This window comes from Drosophila ananassae, chromosome 2R, assembly GCF_017639315.1.
Source record: "Drosophila ananassae strain 14024-0371.13 chromosome 2R, ASM1763931v2, whole genome shotgun sequence".
Classification (NCBI taxonomy): domain Eukaryota; kingdom Metazoa; phylum Arthropoda; class Insecta; order Diptera; family Drosophilidae; genus Drosophila; species Drosophila ananassae.
The window spans coordinates 2,912,471-2,935,032 of NC_057928.1; the positions used below are offsets into that span (position 1 = coordinate 2,912,471).

The 22,562-nt window shown below is 39.9% G+C and overlaps 1 protein-coding gene across 1 annotated transcript in view; it reads left to right on the forward strand.

Annotated features, from left to right (window-relative positions):
- LOC6502732 (cytochrome P450 307a1) overlaps positions 1 to 22,562 on the forward strand; it is a 174,689-nt gene that overhangs the window by 32,912 nt on the left and 119,215 nt on the right. The window lies entirely within an intron of this gene.

Here is a 22,562-nt window from a genome sequence, read left to right on the forward strand (position 1 = left end):
CAAAAGCGCATGCGCTACAAAATGACAACAAAGTGCATGCGAATCTGGGAGACAAAAGAGAAGATTAAATGCCGCTGCAGATAAACAAATTATCGATATTCTAATTAGCCTATGTGGTGGCTGCTTAGCCCAACAGTTTTAAAATACTTATAGATAACTACCGCTGTTCCAAACAGGTCAACTAGGTCCTTCCGACCTCTTTGGTTACCAATTTGCAGATCTAAAAATTGTATAAATCACAGTTAATTGTTACATTGAATAAATAAATATAATTGTAAGAAAACCAACTATTTATACCTCGTTGCTAATTGTCGCAGTTGTGGGGGGAGGCATCAAAACCTGCTGCAGTAACAGCCGAGTGCACCGAGCCAATAGCCTCTTCATCATCCACGGCTAATACATTAGGTACCCCAGCTCGTAGCTGGCTACGGCGAACATTCTCGTTCGGAGTCGCGTTGGAGTCTTTGTTCCTTGCAGAGTTCTATTGGATTCAGGATCACAGGTGCGCGTAATTATGTCCCGCCTGGCTAGTCAGCAATGCATCAATTGGCAAAGGATTAGCAGTCTATGTTTCCAAACGGTGTCTAAGGTTTGATGATGGCAGCTATTTTACAAAGAATCTGGCCCTCGCTTGAGATCCTCCGACTGATTGCTGGCTATTTTCGTTTAAAGGGCTTCAGTCAATCTCAAAGCCAACCAGGCGCATCGTCCTTTTTTCATTTGTTGGTCCTTTTACCGTGAGAATTTGTTCTGGGATGAAAGTCTTCCTCAAGCTCTTCACTCTGATTGGGAGATGATTTGTTGCAACTTTACCAGGGTACACCGTGGTAGTGCGATTCTGCTGGGGCGCCGTCTGGATTCGGAAGGAGTCCACTCGCTTTAATGTTTTCGTGGTCATCAGGTTTCGACAATCCAGTTGGCTAGAACATCAGAATGGCGGTGTATTTTTACGTTTTTGAACCCGTCTTTGATCCGTTTATCACCTGAAAGGTTTCATCTGAAAGACCCACTCTGAAGCTGCGGACAAGAGTTCATGCAATCTCTGTACAAGTTCAGCATTAGGCGTGTCTCTGTTAGACATATCAAGTCTGAAACGCAACTATTACTGCGACTAATGCAGCATGTCCATTTTTTTGATGACATAAAGGCGCTTCAGAATGGAAGGGCGAGCTCGTCATCCATTCTTGCCCCATCCATTTGCCTTTGTAAAAGTTTGGTCAGTTGCATGGTGACGGTCGTTTGAAAATGTCGCCGTTGGACTTTGATAGTTGTCATCCAATTATACTCCTAGAAGCCATCAATCTGGCTATAATTTGCGATTTCCATGAGCGGAATCTACACACGGCGCCTAGAGCTATGCTAGTGGTTATTCGATCCCAATACTGGCCAATTGGGGGAGGAAAACAGTGACGAAGACATTGCACGAATGAATCCGATGCTTCCGGCTAAAACATATTGTGTCTGATCTCCCGAAGCAAAGAGTCTGATTTTACCAGGTCTTTTGGGTCACTGGCGTGGATGTTTGCGGTCCATTTTATTACAATCCAGAAGTTTGTAATAAAGCTCCTGTAAAATGTTACGTGAGTGTTTTCATTTGTGTTGCTACCAAAGCCGTCCACCAGGCAGGCAGTATATAAGTCGAAACGGCCGGGATCAGTCGACTACATCCATCGACCATAGCTACAATATAACTGATTGATCGGAAATGCTATAACTTGGTGTTTTTTAAGTTCCACACATGTTAAATTTGGTCAAAATTTGTAATAACTGCGATTAACCTTGTTTCCCGCCTTGTCAAAAGCCGCCTAGTGGATTGTGTGTAAACCCGTACCTTAGTAGGCTTACGCTAAAACGGAAGAATACGGACCTCGGAACCTACGGACCTACGGAATACGGAACCCAGAAAATAAAGATCGCCAAGACAAAAACCTGAAAAAAATTAGATACCACTAAGAAAATAAAACCAAAAAAAAAAAAGAAAAAGCTTAAATGAAATTTTTTCCTTCCACCAGTCACGTAACTAATATCTTTTTTCTTTAAATCAGAATCTCAACATACTGGAACATACAATACTGAAAAATACCTTGCAAACAACATAATCGGGGGTAAGTGAAACGTTTTTTTAGCCTATTTTCCGCACAAGTTCAATTAATTGATCGTGTTGACTTAAGGGTCAAAAACACTGGAGGAATTTTACCTAGAGGTAAACAGTCACTTTTCTCTGGTATTAAACAAGCTAAAAGAAGGTGATCGCGATCCCGACGTGGCCAGGGCCCTAATCGAAATATATAGGGACAAGGCCTTGGAGGTACTCGCAAGGGGACTTAACGGCGACGCCTCGAAACTTTTACTAATCCGTGGTCCAAAAAGCCTGCCTGAAGCTTACTCATTTTGTCTAGATTTACGAAATGTATCCTTTAGGGGGGACACGGGTCGCCATGGTCCCGTAAGTCGGTTTTCCTATTGGCGCACCCCGTTATGTTACCTCAAACCCTGTTCTAAGATATTCATCACCATATCGGCCAGTGGCTGGTACCTCAGGGGCCACAAATCACAATTATAGTTCGACTGGAAGTTCACGGAGTCCCCAAGGGCAACAATTCCAGGGACCCAGGCCGGCTAAAATGGAATCAAATAGGTCGCGCCAAAAACGTGACTTTGAAGGCAAGCGCGGCCCGAACAACTCACCTGGCTCTGACAGAAACTTTACCATACTTCTGCCGCCTCTTCATACACCGCACCTTCGAATATCAACCCCCAAACCGAACCCAGTGGAGTCTGCCCAGCAAATCAAGTTGAGGTACTCGGTTAACGAAGATTTACGGGAGGTTAATGGTGATGCCACTGTCGAAGTAGATGCAGGGAGCCCAAATTTTATGTCCCACTGTTTTGAATTATTTAAGAACATTGGGGATTAGCCGACTCAGAAAAGTGAAGTCAACAGCCAGATCAAAAGATTCATTCGACTTTTTGGAGATCTATAGGTACCTAAAAAGCGAGCACTCGAACTTCAAGTGCACTGACCTGGTACCTATAACCGTGGACAGATACAACAACTATCCACTCGATAACTAATAAGAAACCCGTGCATATATTTTTCAATCGCTCTTCTAGGATTAACTGTCAACAGTTGACCAATTTTAAAGAGCAGATTTTATAAGGGAGGGTTGATTAAACACAAACAGAATTTGACCAATCTCAACCGAAACAAAAATCGTGGTGAACCTCTGAAGTATGAAAGGGGCGACAAGGTGTATGTCGCAAACAAGTAAATTAAGACTAAGGAAAAGCAAAGGTTTAAGGCCGAAGAAGTGTTGGAAGAGGGAAAGGTTACGGTAACAACTAAGTCAGGAAAGAATTTCATAAATCAGATTTCAGGAATAAAAATGCGGAAAATAGGACAAAAATGTTTCACAAGGCTTGGTTTGAGTAAAGTAGTAAACTATGTACGCCTAACATTATATACTGACACCCACACCCACCCACAAACATACAAAAAACCCTATGTAATAACTATGTACACCTAGCTTTACATTCACCTAACACCCTTAAGAACACAAAAAAAACTAAAAAAGTATAAAATTAAGTCTAAAACCCATGTAACACTAATAAAGCGTAATACCCAAAACACCGTTGACCCCAAATTAATAGAGCTCACTTCCCATAAATTTTATACATATAGTATGTAAGAATTCTTATAAAAACAGTTTAAGCCAAAATATCCAAATTGACCTAGAACTATAATTTTAATTCCTAACGCTCCTGCTCTACCATCAGCATGGTCCTGATCCATGCAACAGGATCCGCACAGATCTACAAGTATGTGGCACCCGTGGTTCCCCTACAATAAGGAGTCGTCGGGCGTATCGACGGATTCTTCAAGCTTGCTCACGTCATCGACCAGTATGCAGCACCTCATCGATAGGATTGAAGAAGAAGCACTAAGCATCGCAGATCCAAGGATCAGTACCTTGACCCAACACTATCTGAAGGATGGCACCGAAAACATCGCTCTCATGCTGAACACACAGCTGCGGAGGCTCTATGATTGGCTGGGGTCAGCCTGGAAATGGGACGCGGAGTCCCCTGACTCTTCCGACTGAAATGCCATCCTCAAGTTCCAGAAAGATGTGAAAAGGAACAATGATCAACAGGTCAGCATTACCGATCGGCTCTTCGATACAACTCACGAGTCCATCCAACGCCTCAACGAAATCGTACAATGCAGTACTGAAACACAATAGACGGGGACGCCCATACCACCACGGCCTTGCTGTACCAAGCCCAGATCTTGACAAGCCAGATCAGTGAAATAGCAAGGGCATGCCAACTTGCGAAGGCTGGAGTGGTCAACTCGAACCTTCTGGACCATGGAGAAGTGAAATCGATTCTGACGGAAATAAAAAACCTGCCATATCAGAATGTGGTCGAAGCACAAGAATTCTCCCGCCCGTCTCCCGCCATTTTGACCAATGGAACTCTTCTCCTCTACATTTTGGCCATGCCTAAGGACACGAACAGGGAGTATCCATTAATGCGTCTGCATCCGTCAATACCCAACGGAAGGCAGGTCGCACTGGACGTCGATTTAGTAGCCATGGACAACCAGGAGATATACGCCGTTTCTGGGAATTGCTTGTGCATCGGTAACACAACGGTCTGCCCAGAGAAGAAACTAATGGAGCTGGAAGAAGATAGCTGCATGCCCAGGCTACTAAGAGGTGGGCACGCTTTGTGCAGATACCTGAACAATAACCGCCAGGTAGATACATTTATCGATGAGGGTACGATGTTCCTCACATAATAAATTCAATAGACTTATTTCTAGTTTTCCCCTAAATCCAAAATAGAAATATAGTATGATCTACTGATTTTAATAAGAAAAATAAAAATCTTTCATAGGAAAATGTTTGGGGAAAAAGCATAGAAGACCAAAAACTAATGTTGAAAATCGGAGATTTTAACTTTGGATGAGTATTCCAAAGATATGGTAACTGCTACATACCAATTTTTAATTTTAGTTGGTACACATACATTTTAAAAATGATATGTACTAGAAACAATGATGGTCATTGCCATTACACGGCCTACATAATTCAATATATGGTAAAATTTGATCAATTTCTACTCTTAGGTGTACCGCGGAAAAACACCACAAAAAAAAAAGGGAAAAATAACCAAATGAAAAAAAAGAGAAAAATAAACATACATAAAATAAGCATATCTAGGATAAAAAAAAAACACAAAAAATAGTAGACAAAAAAAAATTTTTTTTTATCTTATTCCTATAAATAATATAATTTCTTAAATTTTGTAAAATATTAGAAAAATATATTAGAAAATAACCCCATTATATTACGTTATTTTTCAAATGGAGGGAGATGTAATATGCACACATAATATTTTATATATATATATCGACCACCCATTGTACCAAGAGTCGCAGTGTTTACATTATTCAAGGTCTCGGTCATAAACCTAAGTGGCCGAAATATAAATCGCCCGTTGGTCCGTTGCTGTACCCCGAAAAATGCATATGTCCGCATAAATGTAACACGAGCGGACCTTATGCATGTCCATATACCTCCGCCTAAGCGAGTATAGTTGTATACTTAAGAATACATAGCCGTCTCTCCGCTGCCGCTTTTGGCAGCGCAGCTACGAGGCTTAGACTACCTTAACTCCTAAGAAAATTGTAAAGACGAGAAACTCCTATGAGCTCGGAGTGGCAACAACGGCTGCTCCAAATAGAATCTATAATAAAGAATCATCAAACTAATTGATCAACAATCTGTCTACTGAATTGAGACCGGCCCCATGTTGGACACCTACATGGCGATCCTGCGATATCAGTACAAATTATTCGAACCTTATCCAGGCAGTATCGCGTTACCAAGGCGTCTTTATTATTAAATTACCGCGCGCTTCTACAAAACGCGTACAACACTTAATTTCAAAGCCAATTTGGTTAGAGAAGACTGTTCCTATCCCTGCGCCTTGCGGCAGGGATTTGAGTCAGTCCGCCCGGGTGACAAAACTCTAATGCAGTACTATGATGAGGTCGAGCAGAAATTGATCCCTCGAGACGAAAAAAATTCTCATGACGATTTCGCTGAAGAGTCTCGCTGCTCAATATAGAGGTAAGGGCCGAAAATCCCTCAAGGCCGTTGAGTTTCAAGCACAGCCCAAAGACCTGCCAGCAGAACTGGCATAGAACGAAGTGTGTTCGCGGGCACGCGACACCAAAAAGACCTAACTCTTTGGAGAGAATGACTGGCCAAAGGCGTCAGCGAGTCAATAATATTGCGCAAGCCGTCAATGCGGAAGAAGCTCAAGATTACTCAAGAGACCGCAGCTGAAGACGCACTGAATGCAATTGATGACGACAGTGACACATTTAACGACAACGAAATTGTCAATTTTTTAGAGGCCCTTCATTGAGCGAAGGCTGGCGGGGAGAACTATTGAAATTCTTATAGACGCTGAGGAGCCCCTGTTGGCTCCTAGTGCCAAGACCCAGAAATTAGCAGTATCAGCGGGAAGAATGACCGACTGACCGAAGCAAGCAAAGCCAGCTAGCTAAGCTAAAATGCATGTACAAGCAATGCATGAACAAGCAATTTGAGTCAAAAGACTCAGAGGTGGGTGATACTGGCATTAACATTGGCATTAACATTGGCATTAACACGACCATAACCATAACATAACATTGACCTTCCCTAGACTTAGTTATATATAATTTATCTTATATAAGAATTGTTCTTCTGAAATAAAGATAGTTGCGAATACAGAGTAGATCGGTTCGTTACTCAGTGTCAAGGTACGGCACTTAAAACCAACCTACTTCGAGTGATCCTGTGTAAAACGGACCACAAGTAGGACTCTCTTAAAGCTATCTACTTCGCGTGGCTCCAGTGTAAACGGACCATAAGTAGAACTTTCATCATCAAACCTACTTCGAGTGCCTCCTGTGTAAACGGACCACAAGTAGAGCTTCAATATATAATCTACTTCGAGTGTTGCTCCCGTGAAACGGACCACATGTAGAACCCGCGGTAAAAAACCTACTTCGAGTGTTGCTCCCGTGAAACGGACCACAAGTAGAAACCGTGTTATCCGACATACTTCGAGTGTTGCTCCCGTGAAACGGACCGCAAGTAGGATAGGCCGATACGGAATCAGCCGAAACCCCGTGCCATCTGTACTTGAGGAGAACCCAGGACTTCAAGTATCCCACATCAACTCCAGCCTGATCACAGCAAGCGCCTGGTGAACCCGAGCAGTCCCTTGCAGAATCCAGGTAAATTTAGTCAGAACTTTTATATGTTTTTTGACTACGACTCCGGGACCTCCCGTTATGCCCACGATTTCGAATGCGACGTATTGACCGCAAAAACATAATGCTTGTCGCATACTGTGAGTTCAAAAAAGGACAGCATTTTTACACAAGAAACTGAAATTGTATGCCTTTTAGTCGTGTTTTTCGGATTTTGACGCCAGTTTTTCGATACAACTTACAAAAATTCTGTCATTCATGCCACATATCAATATTGTCTCGTTAATACCGAATAAAAGGAGGCATATTTTATTAAAAAATAATAAAAATTGTTGAAGTTATAACGCTTTTCCCAAAAAAAATCAATTCAACCTTGCAAGCGCTCCGGAGTAACAGAGTGTATAAGAAAGGAATATGCTCTTACTCTCATAGTGCTCGCAAGGTAGAATTGCGAATTATACGTAAAAAAATTATTCAGGTTCCTAACCTGGCCTGAACAAACTGACTGGAACATCTGTCCTTATTAGAGGGGTGTTGGTCCGTCAGAACGACCTTAGATAAAGCCGCTTTCAAGTTTTTTATCATAAATACCAAAAACTTTAACATAGATATTCTACTTTACAAACAGTAGATTTTAACTTTAGCTTTCTTATAGGATCGCGGGAATTATATTGATAACGTATGCTATTGTTAACGGGTAGAGTTACATTTGTTGCACTGAATAGAGAAACTTGCTGCGACAAGCAATTCGTTGATATGATATATGATAATGATAGAAGAAACTACTAGATTGTCCAATTTGATCGTCGAAACCGACCAATAAAGAAGCTTATTGTCCGTATTGAAGATACACCATAGGATTGCCAGAAGCCTAGAATTTCTAGGCACTGCACTTAAAGAAGTAGCAGGATGCCGCCGACGCCGTCGAGATTCAATAATAAATTCAATAATTTAATGCTTACAGGCACATTAGCTATAACCAACTTTTTAAACCCAGCTATTTTTAATCGCAACGATTTGAAGTCTGTATTGATTGATCACCCCACAGATAGACGACGGAGTAAAATTAATCAACGAGTAACCAGCCAAAGTCATCACTGATAATGGCCCCGAAATAGCTATCAATGGCTCGCATCTTGTTACGTTCGATTGGGTGACTTTCATCAATGGTACAAAATACTCAAATCATCGCGGAGCTTTCAGAAAAACTCCGGGCATGGCAGCATATCCGTTACTTAACATCAGCGGCCACAACCCCATGCACCCCATTAACAACCAAAACTTGGAGGTAATCCCAGGTCTTAAGGAGGAAGTGAAATCTTCTGGAACTACTTAAATCTGGTTCGCGGTCGGCGTAGCAGCCAGCATCTTCATAAGCTGTTCCATCCTTTTCTTTCTGATCCTGAGGAGGGGACGAGATGCGCAGGAAATCCAACAAGTCGTTGACAAGTTCCAGATGATCGAAGACGGTCATTCTTCTAAGGAGAGAATGGTTACCACTGTTAATGAGTAGCATATAAATCAGTATAAATCTTGGGAGATTATTAGATCGTCCTAATGTTTTATATGCAGATTCAGCATAAACGTCTTTAGGGGCTTTGGCTGGGTCAGAACACCTAGCAAAGTAGATGGCCACGTCATCACTTCCATATATCGCTCCTTCCCTCGATCTGTCCATTGGGCTGTCGGTATAGAATCTGTCCAGTTAGCTATAAATAGAAGGCCCAACCTCCCAACTTGAAAAAAATGCAATCAATTCTAAAAAATAGTCGAGCAATCCAGCCCTCCGATGTACGCAAAGTTAGGCTTTAAACTGAGAGACTAATTTACATTTAAACAGACAGACAGATAGATACTTTATAGGGATTAAATTCATTTATTGCGTTTAACACTTTTGACCAAAATTTTAAATTCTTAAATCCTATACTTCGAGCTTACTTCCTCCCTTTGCTTAAAGCGAAAGAACGTTTTTTTTTGTGCACACTGCGGTTTTTTAATTCTTTTATTAGATAACAATAAAAATCCGGTGCTTATTTATATTTACATACAAATTTGTATATTATTCAAATATCCGTATCGTTTCGCGTGTGCAGTTTTTTATTTGCAAATATATAATAAAATAATAAATGTATTATTTTTATATTTATTTATTATTTTTTCCAAGCATTGCCAGGCTCTGCTTCTTAATCTTTTTCTGTGTTGCTCTATTGTCGCTCAATAGAGATTTTTATACCCTGGCATAATTTTGGTCAAAAGTGTGCAACGCAGTGAAGAACACATCACCGACCCTATAAAGTATATATATGGGTAATTCTCTAATGTCGAACGCGACATTCGTACGCATTCCAACTGGAAAAAAACAATGTGCTAAGCTTGTTTTTTATTTTGACAAAAGTGAATCTAATAGGTCTTGATAAGTTGTATAATTGGTGCAAATATTATATTAATTTTGGAAGACTTTTTGTTTTTAGAATATTCAAAAAAAACTAGGGATGTCTCACGCGACAAAAAACAGAAGTTACTTTTTCAAAAACCATTTCAAAGCTGATTTTAGCGAAACCTGATGGAAAATTTGTCTGCAATCAATTTAAAAACGTTATTTATTATTTGATCTTAGTAATTCTTTTTGTTTTACTTAAAATTATTTGGTAGTTTTTTTTTTAAATTCAATTTTATTCACTGTCGCACGCGACAGTTTCTTCCCTTATATTTTTTTAGTTGCTTTTGTACTTTTAAAATAATAAAACGTGAATTTGGAGATTCTAAGTTTAATAAGAATTAATTTAGAGCTAACAAAAATTAATTTAGGTTTCAAACTTAACAAACAAGGAGGAAAATAATATAACTATATGTAATATAATAATATAATATTTTTTTAATTGGTGTCATTATTTTTAAAATTTTGTCTCCAACGCTTGCAGCTGACTTTATTATTATTTTTTTCATTCATCTGCATTAATAAAAAGCAAACAAAAAATAAAAAAAAAACAAGTAAGGAAAGCTTCGGCCGGAGCCGAAGTTTATATACCCTTGCAGTTGAAGCGCAGTCCGCTAGGTGGCGCCACGCATCTTATATTATTAGATACATAGCGGATCGTATATAGTTGGCCGATCCTTATGAAATTTGGCATATCGAATTATTTTGCCAAAAGAGGAATCCATTGAAACTCCCATCCTTCTAACTTCAAAAACAACGAAGTTATAGCGAGTTCTGATCAATCAGTTATATGGCAGCTATAGGATATAGTCGGCCGATCCTTATGAAATTTTGTACATAAGATATTTTGGTCAAATATAACATGTGTAGAAAGTCCCAACTCTCTAACTTAAAAAACACTAAAGTTATGGCATTTCCGATCAATCAGTTATATGGCAGCAATAGGATATAGTCGACCGATCCCGGCCGTTCCGACTTATGTACTACCTGCAAGGAAAATAAGGATGTGTGCAAAGTTTCAACTCGATAACTCGAAAACTGAGAGACTAGTTTGCGTAGAAACCGACAGACAGACGGACAGACGGACGGACGGACAGACGGACAGACGGACAGACGGACATGCTTATATCGACTCGGGAGGTGATCCTGATCAAGAATATATATACTTTATAGGGTCGGAGATGTCTCCTTCACTGCGTTGCACACTTTTGACCAAAATTATAATACCCTCTGCAAGGGTATAATAAAAAAATTTTTTAAATAAAAAAATTTTTTACCATGTCGCACGCGACAAACTTAAAAAACGTTTATAACCGAATGCACTACTTATGTTTCACAAAATTTTTTTTTTATACTTAAATATCCAATTTTATGTTTTGACCCAAGTTTTGATGGTCATTCGACAAATTTCTTCGACGCACTGATAACAAATGTTCTTTTTCAATGTCGCACGCGACAATGAAATAAACTGATAATCTGATAAGAAATTCTTAGTAATTAGAAATCGCATCATTTCTTTTACAATTTTGTTGTAATCTTTGGTTATTAGCCGATATTACAAATAGGACTATCAATGCAGTTTAACTCTCTTTACGAAAATTATTTAAAACAAATCGTGCCGCTGAAATGCTAAAAACTAAACTTTCGCACATTTGAGACTTTGGATTAAAATATTTCGAAATGTGTTATAAGTAAATGTTAAATATTATTAAATTAGTTAAATTTAATATGTTCCCTATAAAAATGTGTGAAAAAAACATTCTTTTATTGACTTTGAATTTTTTTGTCGCGGTTGACCTTTCGGGAGAATTACCCATATATAGAGTATATTCTTGATAAGGATCACCTTGATTGATCGGAGATCCCATAACTCTGGGTTTTTTATTTTTGGCCAACATATCTTATCTACATTTCACAGGGATTAGCTGCCATCTAACTGAACAATCGGAAATGGCACAACCTGCTATTTTTAAAGCTGCTTGGGACTGTTTTCAACATTTTTATTAGAAAATTGATTTGATGGTAAAATTCTTATAAGGATTGGATCAACTACGGCTCTACCCGAAGATAGCTTTCCTTCTTCTTATTTTCCACAGTTGCACTAACCCACAATAATCGCTCACCTTAATCTGCCGTTTTCGTTTCCAAGGTACAGTGAGCCAAGGTACTTAAATATTGAGATACAAAAAAATTTATTATAAATGATAAAAATTTATGGAATATAAACTTGTCTGGGCAATTAAGACTTGTAATAATATCTGCATCCCAGCGTACCATCCACTGCTGGCTTTATGAGAACGTTGAACACACTAAGTTTGCTGAGGCTGTAAACGCGGGGCCTCGGTATCGGATGCCATTTCACGTAGGTACGGTCTCCACTTTTGCTATAACGGTTGTCGCACTGATCAGGACAAAATGAGATCCTTCATGCGAGAGACTAAAAGATGATTTAAAAAGTTGGTTATCGGTTTTCACAAAATTAATGACCAACTCTGTGCGCTTGATTCACAGTTTAAAAGTCATCAGCTGCTAAATGAGTTTCAAAATCCTAAGAAATCCGCTGTTAGAGATGTGCTTGTGGCGAATACCGACCGACCGGGTAGACGTTTGATGGCCCAATATGGGACCACCGAACGGTGAGGGGAAGAATATCCCAGGATCTCCTCCTGATTCGGCGGTTTCCGTAAGGAAAGCCCCCAAGAGACCGGATGGGCTCCCATAAAGATCGGAAGAGAGCGGCCTTTATTCTAATGAGGGGGGACCTATCGGCGGAATCCAACACGGACCTAGCCGAGATAAAAAAATGGGCGTAAGAAACCTCGCCTGATTTTCAACCGGCAAAGGCGGGTATTAGATTGGATCCCGAGAAGCCGATGTATGTCGGAGTATGCGCCTCTGCCAAGGAGATCATTCAGAGTTCGAAAAGGCATTGGTCGACTGAAGGTGGAGCGTCCCTAGCGAAGAAAAAAAGGTGCAGACACAGAAGGCAAATATATTTTTTGCCGAAGTAACGATGGGCTCCAAGGATGGAATGAACCCCAAAGAGCTTTGACGGAAGATGCTGAATGAGCTACATGCGCTAATGGAACAGATGCTCAAGAGCGGAGGACGTCCACCAGATTGCGAAGACGCAGGGTGGTACCAGGGTAGTGTCAAGGTGATAGCGTGCCAAGATGCGAGGTCAGTAAACCTGTATAAACGTCTCTGGGAGAGGTTTACCCAGGAGCATCATTAGGGGCGGAAGACTGGGATAAGATTCCCGGGAAACCGAGGGCCCGCAAATAGCTGACAGAGAAGCTGGCAGACCCAACTACTATTCTGGCCATGTTGAGGATGTGCAACCCCACACTCCCCACGGCGGACTGGATGATCGCCAAGTTGGAAGAAGAAGTGGGGTTACGGCGCCCGATGGTCGTCAAACTAAACGAGGAAACAGTGAAGATCCTGGCCAGACTTGGAGAAACCGACCGAAGAGGGGCGCGCTGAAGGAAAGGTACACCACGGAGAAGAGTGACTTGGAGCCGTCGGAATGGAGGAGAAGTCACTGGCAGGCTTCTAAAGGATGTCAAATCAATCAATTTCCACCACAGTAAGGAAGCGGCCGTTGCCCTCCTGTTCCACATCGCTGAGAGTGGAGCTGACGTGGCTCTCATCCACGAATCCATGGAGACAGGATTCTTGGTTTGGGGGCGTTAGTTTTTAGCACTTACATCCAGGAGACATCAGAGGCCTCTCGCATAATTAAGATCCTCTCAAATACAGCCCCCAATGTAGGCTATATAAAAACTCCGGATGGGCAGTGGACTTCAGAACAGTTTTTACTACTGGCATTTATTTATTTTTTTGCCAATGAACTTATTCTTAGATGACTACTATACAATCTAACTTACATACTTCTTAAAAAATGCGTAACCAGTAAGCCGCTTAAAGCATGTTTTTCTGAACCCCACTTATGTCGGCGGTAACGAATCAAAGTAAGATAATGCTCGATCTATAGGCTCTTCCAAAAACCCCGCATGGCATACGCCCTAGGCATTATAAAATTTAAATGGCTGGAAAATTTTAATTTGTTATCAAAAATGACGCCTAGATGAACCACCTCCTCTTTTAGTTGAATTTCTTCTCTTAGGTGTCCCGCGGAAACTGTGGGTGATAGAACCTTTGTTTGTTCTGGACTTTGGTTCAGGGGAGCTTAAAGGTTATAGAGCAGGAGAAATTATGCGTGGAGATTTTTTGCTGTTGGCCTGTGTAATCATTGTTTTTAATATATTCCTTAAATTTCCTGTTGGTGTTAATTTATGTTGTAAACTAAATTAATATGTTAAGTAACATTACATTATTAATATTGCAAACTATATTTAATAATTAGTCACCCTGGAATTCGATACTTAGTGCTTTTTTATGAAAGCCTCTAAGCTATCAAGGAATCGCGCGTATTTTGTGACAGACTAAAATATAGCTCTAAGATATTTTGGTCAAATATAACATGTGTAGAAAGTCCCAACCCTCTAACTTAAAAAACACTAAAGTTATGGCATTTCCGATCAATCAGTTATATGGCAGCAATAGGATATAGTCGACCGATCCCGGCCGTTCCGACTTATGTACTACCTGCAAGGAAAATAAGGATGTGTGCAAAGTTTCAACTCGATAACTCGAAAACTGAGAGACTAGTTTGCGTAGAAACCGACAGACAGACGGACAGACGGACGGACGGACAGACGGACAGACGGACATGCTTATATCGACTCGGGAGGTGATCCTGATCAAGAATATATATACTTTATAGGGTCGGAGATGTCTCCTTCACTGCGTTGCACACTTTTGACCAAAATTATAATACCCTCTGCAAGGGTATAATAAAAAAATTTTTTAAATAAAAAAATTTTTTTTTTTTAATTTTTTTAAATAAAAAAATTTTTTACCATGTCGCACGCGACAAACTTAAAAAACGTTTATAACCGAATGCACTACTTATGTTTCACAAAAATTTTTTTTTATACTTAAATATCCAATTTTATGTTTTGACCCAAGTTTTGATGGTCATTCGACAAATTTCTTCGACGCACTGATAACAAATGTTCTTTTTCAATGTCGCACGCGACAATGAAATAAACTGATAATCTGATAAGAAATTCTTAGTAATTAGAAATCGCATCATTTCTTTTACAATTTTGTTGTAATCTTTGGTTATTAGCCGATATTACAAATAGGACTATCAATGCAGTTTAACTCTCTTTACGAAAATTATTTAAAACAAATCGTGCCGCTGAAATGCTAAAAACTAAACTTTCGCACATTTGAGACTTTGGATTAAAATATTTCGAAATGTGTTATAAGTAAATGTTAAATATTATTAAATTAGTTAAATTTAATATGTTCCCTATAAAAATGTGTGAAAAAAACATTCTTTTATTGACTTTGAATTTTTTTGTCGCGGTTGACCTTTCGGGAGAATTACCCATATATAGAGTATATTCTTGATAAGGATCACCTTGATTGATCGGAGATCCCATAACTCTGGGTTTTTTATTTTTGGCCAACATATCTTATCTACATTTCACAGGGATTAGCTGCCATCTAACTGAACAATCGGAAATGGCACAACCTGCTATTTTTAAAGCTGCTTGGGACTGTTTTCAACATTTTTATTAGAAAATTGATTTGATGGTAAAATTCTTATAAGGATTGGATCAACTACGGCTCTACCCGAAGATAGCTTTCCTTCTTCTTATTTTCCACAGTTGCACTAACCCACAATAATCGCTCACCTTAATCTGCCGTTTTCGTTTCCAAGGTACAGTGAGCCAAGGTACTTAAATATTGAGATACAAAAAAATTTATTATAAATGATAAAAATTTATGGAATATAAACTTGTCTGGGCAATTAAGACTTGTAATAATATCTGCATCCCAGCGTACCATCCACTGCTGGCTTTATGAGAACGTTGAACACACTAAGTTTGCTGAGGCTGTAAACGCGGGGCCTCGGTATCGGATGCCATTTCACGTAGGTACGGTCTCCACTTTTGCTATAACGGTTGTCGCACTGATCAGGACAAAATGAGATCCTTCATGCGAGAGACTAAAAGATGATTTAAAAAGTTGGTTATCGGTTTTCACAAAATTAATGACCAACTCTGTGCGCTTGATTCACAGTTTAATAGTCATCAGCTGCTAAATGAGTTTCAAAATCCTAAGAAATCCGCTGTTAGAGATGTGCTTGTGGCGAATACCGACCGACCGGGTAGACGTTTGATGGCCCAATATGGGACCACCGAACGGTGAGGGGAAGAATATCCCAGGATCTCCTCCTGATTCGGCGGTGTCCGTAAGGAAAGCCCCCAAGAGACCGGATGGGCTCCCATAAAGATCGGAAGAGAGCGGCCTTTATTCTAATGAGGGGGGACCTATCGGCGGAATCCAACACGGACCTAGCCGAGATAAAAAAATGGGCGTAAGAAACCTCGCCTGATTTTCAACCGGCAAAGGCGGGTATTAGATTGGATCCCGAGAAGCCGATGTATGTCGGAGTATGCGCCTCTGCCAAGGAGATCATTCAGAGTTCGAAAAGGCATTGGTCGACTGAAGGTGGAGCGTCCCTAGCGAAGAAAAAAAGGTGCAGACACAGAAGGCAAATATATTTTTTGCCGAAGTAACGATGGGCTCCAAGGATGGAATGAACCCCAAAGAGCTTTGACGGAAGATGCTAAATGAGCTACATGCGCTAATGGAACAGATGCTCAAGAGCGGAGGACGTCCACCAGATTGCGAAGACGCAGGGTGGTACCAGGGTAGTGTCAAGGTGATAGCGTGCCAAGATGCGAGGTCAGTAAACCTGTATAAACGTCTCTGGGAGAGGTTTACCCAGGAGCATCATTAGGGGCGGAAGACTGGGATAAGATTCCCGGGAAACCGAGGGCCCGCAAATAGCTGACAGAGAAGCTGGCAGACCCAACTACTATTCTGGCCATGTTGAGGATGTGCAACCCCACACTCCCCACGGCGGACTGGATGATCGCCAAGTTGGAAGAAGAAGTGGGGTTACGGCGCCCGATGGTCGTCAAACTAAACGAGGAAACAGTGAAGATCCTGGCCAGACTTGGAGAAACCGACCGAAGAGGGGCGCGCTGAAGGAAAGGTACACCACGGAGAAGAGTGACTCTTGGAGCCGTCGGAATGGAGGAGAAGTCACTGGCAGGCTTCTAAAGGATGTCAAATCAATCAATTTCCACCACAGTAAGGAAGCGGCCGTTGCCCTCCTGTTCCACATCGCTGAGAGTGGAGCTGACGTGGCTCTCATCCACGAATCCATGGAGACAGGATTCTTGGTTTGGGGGCGTTAGTTTTTAGCACTTACATCCAGGAGACATCAGAGGCCTCTCGCATAATTAAGATCCTCTCAAATACAGCCCCCAATGTAGGCTATATAAAAACTCCGGATGGGCAGTGGACTTCAGAACAGTTTTTACTACTGGCATTTATTTATTTTTTTGCCAATGAACTTATTCTTAGATGACTACTATACAATCTAACTTACATACTTCTTAAAAAATGCGTAACCAGTAAGCCGCTTAAAGCATGTTTTTCTGAACCCCACTTATGTCGGCGGTAACGAATCAAAGTAAGATAATGCTCGATCTATAGGCTCTTCCAAAAACCCCGCATGGCATACGCCCTAGGCATTATAAAATTTAAATGGCTGGAAAATTTTAATTTGTTATCAAAAATGACGCCTAGATGAACCACCTCCTCTTTTAGTTGAATTTCTTCTCTTAGGTGTCCCGCGGAAACTGTGGGTGATAGAACCTTTGTTTGTTCTGGACTTTGGTTCAGGGGAGCTTAAAGGTTATAGAGCAGGAGAAATTATGCGTGGAGATTTTTTGCTGTTGGCCTGTGTAATCATTGTTTTTAATATATTCCTTAAATTTCCTGTTGGTGTTAATTTATGTTGTAAACTAAATTAATATGTTAAGTAACATTACATTATTAATATTGCAAACTATATTTAATAATTAGTCACCCTGGAATTCGATACTTAGTGCTTTTTTATGAAAGCCTCTAAGCTATCAAGGAATCGCGCGTATTTTGTGACAGACTAAAATATAGCTCTACAAATTTGCATGTTTAAACTATCTCAATTATTAAGAATCCCCATTTAAAAAATAAAATATATAATAAAATATAAATAATTTTTAAATATAAATAAAAATATTGAATATTAAATGTTTATTTTGAGACTGAGATATTAAAAAAAAATTACAGTAAACAAAAATCAACTCATAATAAAGATTTTTCTGCTTGGAATCAAACCTACGACCTCACGATTAACATGCAGATACCTTAATCATTAAACCATGTAAAGTTTTGTAAAGTTTTCCGCGCAAAACATTTTGAATGAAAAAAAATATTAGTGATTAATAACTAATATCGAATATGCGTATTTTCGAACTCTAGCAGCAGCAGAGGGTCGGAAGAATTACTTCGCCTACCTTATATTGACGTACGAAGGGCAAACCTTATTGAATTGTTTTTGTTTTTCGAACGTAATTTGACATAACGGCCGGAAAAGGCGGTGATAGGAATTTCAGTACTGATGGGATGCAACAAAAATATTTGTTTAAGAATTTATACTTTGAGAGGTTATTAAAGTTTTTGTGAAAAAGATGAGTTACGTCTATCATAAAGTCGGGAAACTCGACTATTTCTATCCTTCCTTGTTTTCTTATTAAATACGTAGATCGTTATTCCTCTAAATTAATTTATTTGATAATGATGCAAAAACCATAAATATATAAGGTAAACTTTCACCCGTATTTTCGGAATTATTTAGTAGTTTTATTAAAAGAAGAACATAAATCAAACAATCTTTGTAGAATAGAAATGAATCGCATCTGACCATCTTTTTAACCAAAGATTATTATAATACACAGATGGGACATCTGGGCCCAAAACGCAATAAATTTTTCCCTTCAGCTTGTTATTGAGAGGGGAGCATACATGCATACGATTCTATTATTAGAATTCTTGTATCGGTGTGCCTTTGCATGTAAGAAAGTCACTGCACGCGCGACTGCGTAAATTTGTTTTGGCTTTCAAAATTTAAATTGACGATTGCAGCTTCTGCCGAATAAGAAAAAGCATAATGAAAATCGCTTTCACTGTTCACTGCTTTCATGAAGTCAATTATTGTGCAAAGAGTATAAAGATACTGGTTTAATAACTTATTTTTGCCAGTTCAAATCGTAGCCGGTAAGCAAATTTTTCTTTTTTTTTTCCATGACAATTAGCATATCCGCGTTTTCTTTGTGTTTTTTTTTTGCGCGCGGTTCCCACTGCATACGTACAGCCCACCTCCCGTCCAACCGACCGAGGGACGTTGCAGCGTGACGTACTTCTTGAATCGCGGGAATAGATCCGAGATAGATAAGCGAGGATTAGGAGAAAGATATTACGAGGAAAAGTGTTGCACAGATAAGGCGGTTAATATAAGCGATTTAAGATTGTTAGTAGGGAAAAGTGACAAGATGTGGTAGAGACCATTGTAGTCCGAACATAATACCCTGAACGGATCGTGTTGGGCATATGTCGAACTACAATGGCTAAGGAGCAGAGGACGAAAGTTTCTGGTCCTTCTACTAGGAATGTTAAAATTTAAGCGTGTTAGTAAATGCTGGCTGTCTATATTTCCATAAATAAGATTATATAAAAACATGACACCCAGCATCGTTCTACGATTTGTTAATGATGGTAAGTTGATTAGTAAAAGTCTACTATGATAAGAGGGGAGGTAAAGATTTGCATCCCAATAATCCCCCTAAGCGCAAAAGTAAGGAAGTTTTTTTGTACAGATTCAATGTGATCTTGGTGTACTCCATATTGAGGACTCCAGACACACGATCCATACTCAAGAATCGGACGGACCAATGATGTATATAACGTTTTAGTTATGTACGGGTCATTAAATTCTTTTGACCATCTTTTAATAAAACCAAGCACATCCATAGCTTTATTAACCATGGTAGATACATGGTCGGTAAATTTAAGTTTCAAATCTAATAGGACACCTAGATCGTTAACCTGAGTTAATCGTTCTAAGGCGTTCCCATAGAAAAAGTACACAGCCTGGTGAGGACTAGATCGGTAAAAAGACATAAGTTTACATTTCGATCCATTAAGCTTTAGGTTATTTGCTAAGCACCAATTTTGAAGTTTATCCAAATCGGATTGAAGTCTAGACTGGGCGCTAGTGAATTTATACTGAAGGCATAGCTTAATGTCATCAGCGTACATAAGTACAAGTGAATTAGTTAAGGCAAGGGGCAAGTCGTTAATAAACAGAGTAAAAAGTAGGGGTCCAAGATGGCTTCCTTGGGGCACCCCCGATGTAGCGCGGACTAAACGCAAGGTAACATCTTTAAAGAAAACACGTTGGGTTCTCCCTGATAAGTAGCTCGAAATCCACATAAGAAGATCAGTTGGGAATCCCAAAAGACTGAGTTTACTTATAAGAAGCGAATGGTTAACAGAGTCAAATGCTTTACTGAAGTCAGTGTATATGACGTCTGTTTGTAAGCCATTCCGGAAGCCATCCGTGATAAAAGATGTTAGCTCCAATAAGTTGGTAGTGGTGGAGCGGCGCTTCATGAAGCCATTCTGGCACGGAGTTATTATTGAACTACATAGGTGTTGCAAATGTGGAGTGATTAGTTTTTCAAAAAGCTTTGGAATTGCTGACAATTTAGAGATGCCTCTATAATTAGCAGTGTCAGATTTTTTCCCTTTTTTATGCAGCGGAATAATGAAGGATTCCTTCCACATAAGGGGAAAGATCGAAGTTTCCAGCAATAGATTAAAGAGTTTAACAAGCGGTTTGCACAGTGCCTCGGCGCAGTACTTCAGAACACAGCCTGGTACTACATCAGGGCCTGGCGAATACACGGGCTTAACCTTAAGAAGATCCGATAACACACCACTTTGATCGAAAGATGGGCAAAATATAAGGTTGGCTGATTGGATATTATAAGTGTAAGGCTGAGCTAAACTGCTGCAAGGTGAATAGGTAGTTTAAAAAAACTGTGCAAAGAGATCGGCCATTGCCTGATCGATGTTTGCATAAGAGTTCTGAAACGTAAGCAGTGGGGGAAAAGATACATGTTTACGCTTAGTGTTTACAAAGTTATAAAACTGCTTCGGATCCTGAGTAAACTGAATCCTGCAGCGGCGAATATAACTCCTATAACATTCTGCGTTATGCACGGTGAAATTGGACCGAGCTACTAAGTATCTTGAATAACTAACTGTACAGCCAGATAATCTATTTTGTTTAAAAGTCTACTCATATTATTCTTTAAATTTATAAGGTGCCTTGTATACCAAGGCGGATTCGTTGAAGCGGACGGATATTTCCACGGCACGCAAGCGTCGAAAAATATGTTCAAAGTGTAATAAAATTTTTTTAATGCGATGTTTATATCCTCGCATGCAAGTAAATCAGACCAATAAAATTCCAAAATTAACTTATTTAATTTCGTAAAGTCAGCCTTACGAAAGAAACGAACTTTCTGAGTTTTAACTGTAGACTTAAGGTCAAAAAAGTAATTATTTTCGATTGAAACCTCAAGAGTGGGATGATATGGATCCTCAGGGTTAGAAAGGGGCAAAGTTCTGGAAAGAGTAATTCCATCAGGATCAGAAACGAAACATAAGTCCAACAGCCGACCTAAAGAATTTCTAACGTGGTTAATTTGCCCGAGTGACATGTCGAACATGCCCTCAGGGAAGTCATGGTGGGAGTTAAGCTGTAAAGACGGTGAATTATCAACATTTGACCACATAAGTTCTGGGATATTAAAGTCACCCAGAGCTATCAGCTGGTCACCATCAGACAGACGATCGAAAACCAAACGAATAGCGGACAAATGTTGCCAGTATGTTGGCGGTTCGGACGAAGGTGGTATGTACGAACAGGTAACATACAAAGATTGATCGGACAAAGTGATTTTGATGCAAAGAAATTCAATGTTACCAAACTCTTGTGATTTTACCTCTTCAGAAGCGAATTTGGAGTCTACAGAAATTAGCACTCCTCCTCCCCTTCGCAAAGTTCTATCACATCTAAAAGTGGTGTACCTACTAGGAAAAACTTCGGAGCTTAAGATCTCCGGCTTTAACCAAGTTTCTGTAAATACTATAATGTGGGATGCAAAAAAAGAACTATCAGAATACAGTTTGGGAAGTTTACTACGTAACCCTCTTGTATTCTGATAGGTAAGTGTTAATGAAGACATTAGTTTTTTGAGATTGAGGAAGATGAGGTGGAAGGTTGATCAGTGGCCTTAACATGTGGGAGTTTTACACGCACAGGTTTGGTTATCTTTTTTTTCACCGTACTTGGTTGATGTTCTTGGACGAAAATGTTCTCTGGCCTTAAGCTGGCGGAACAGATCGTCTTGAACATCTGCAAGGGCACACGTATTTTGAAAGATGACGTGTGCCTGGTGTAAGAATATTTGAATTTTGTAATATCCACCACCTTTATGTCGGCTTTTTCTTTGGCTTTGATGTAAGCCGAGATATCAATCTCCGAAGTATCAGGGGCAAGCCGGGAAACAAAAATGTGTTTCGATGGTGGGATCACCTGCAAGGGTTTTGGTGCCGCCGTAACTAATACTGCGGCATCAGTGCTTACCGGGGGTCCGGACGGTTTATTACCCTGTTTGGTGACTGTTACAGGAGTTTCAATTATTGGGTCTGGGATCACTTGAAGCGATGCCACAGAGGACATATCGGACAATTGCTCATTGATTCCGAGACATTCGGAAGCCGAATTTTTCTCAGGTCCGGCCC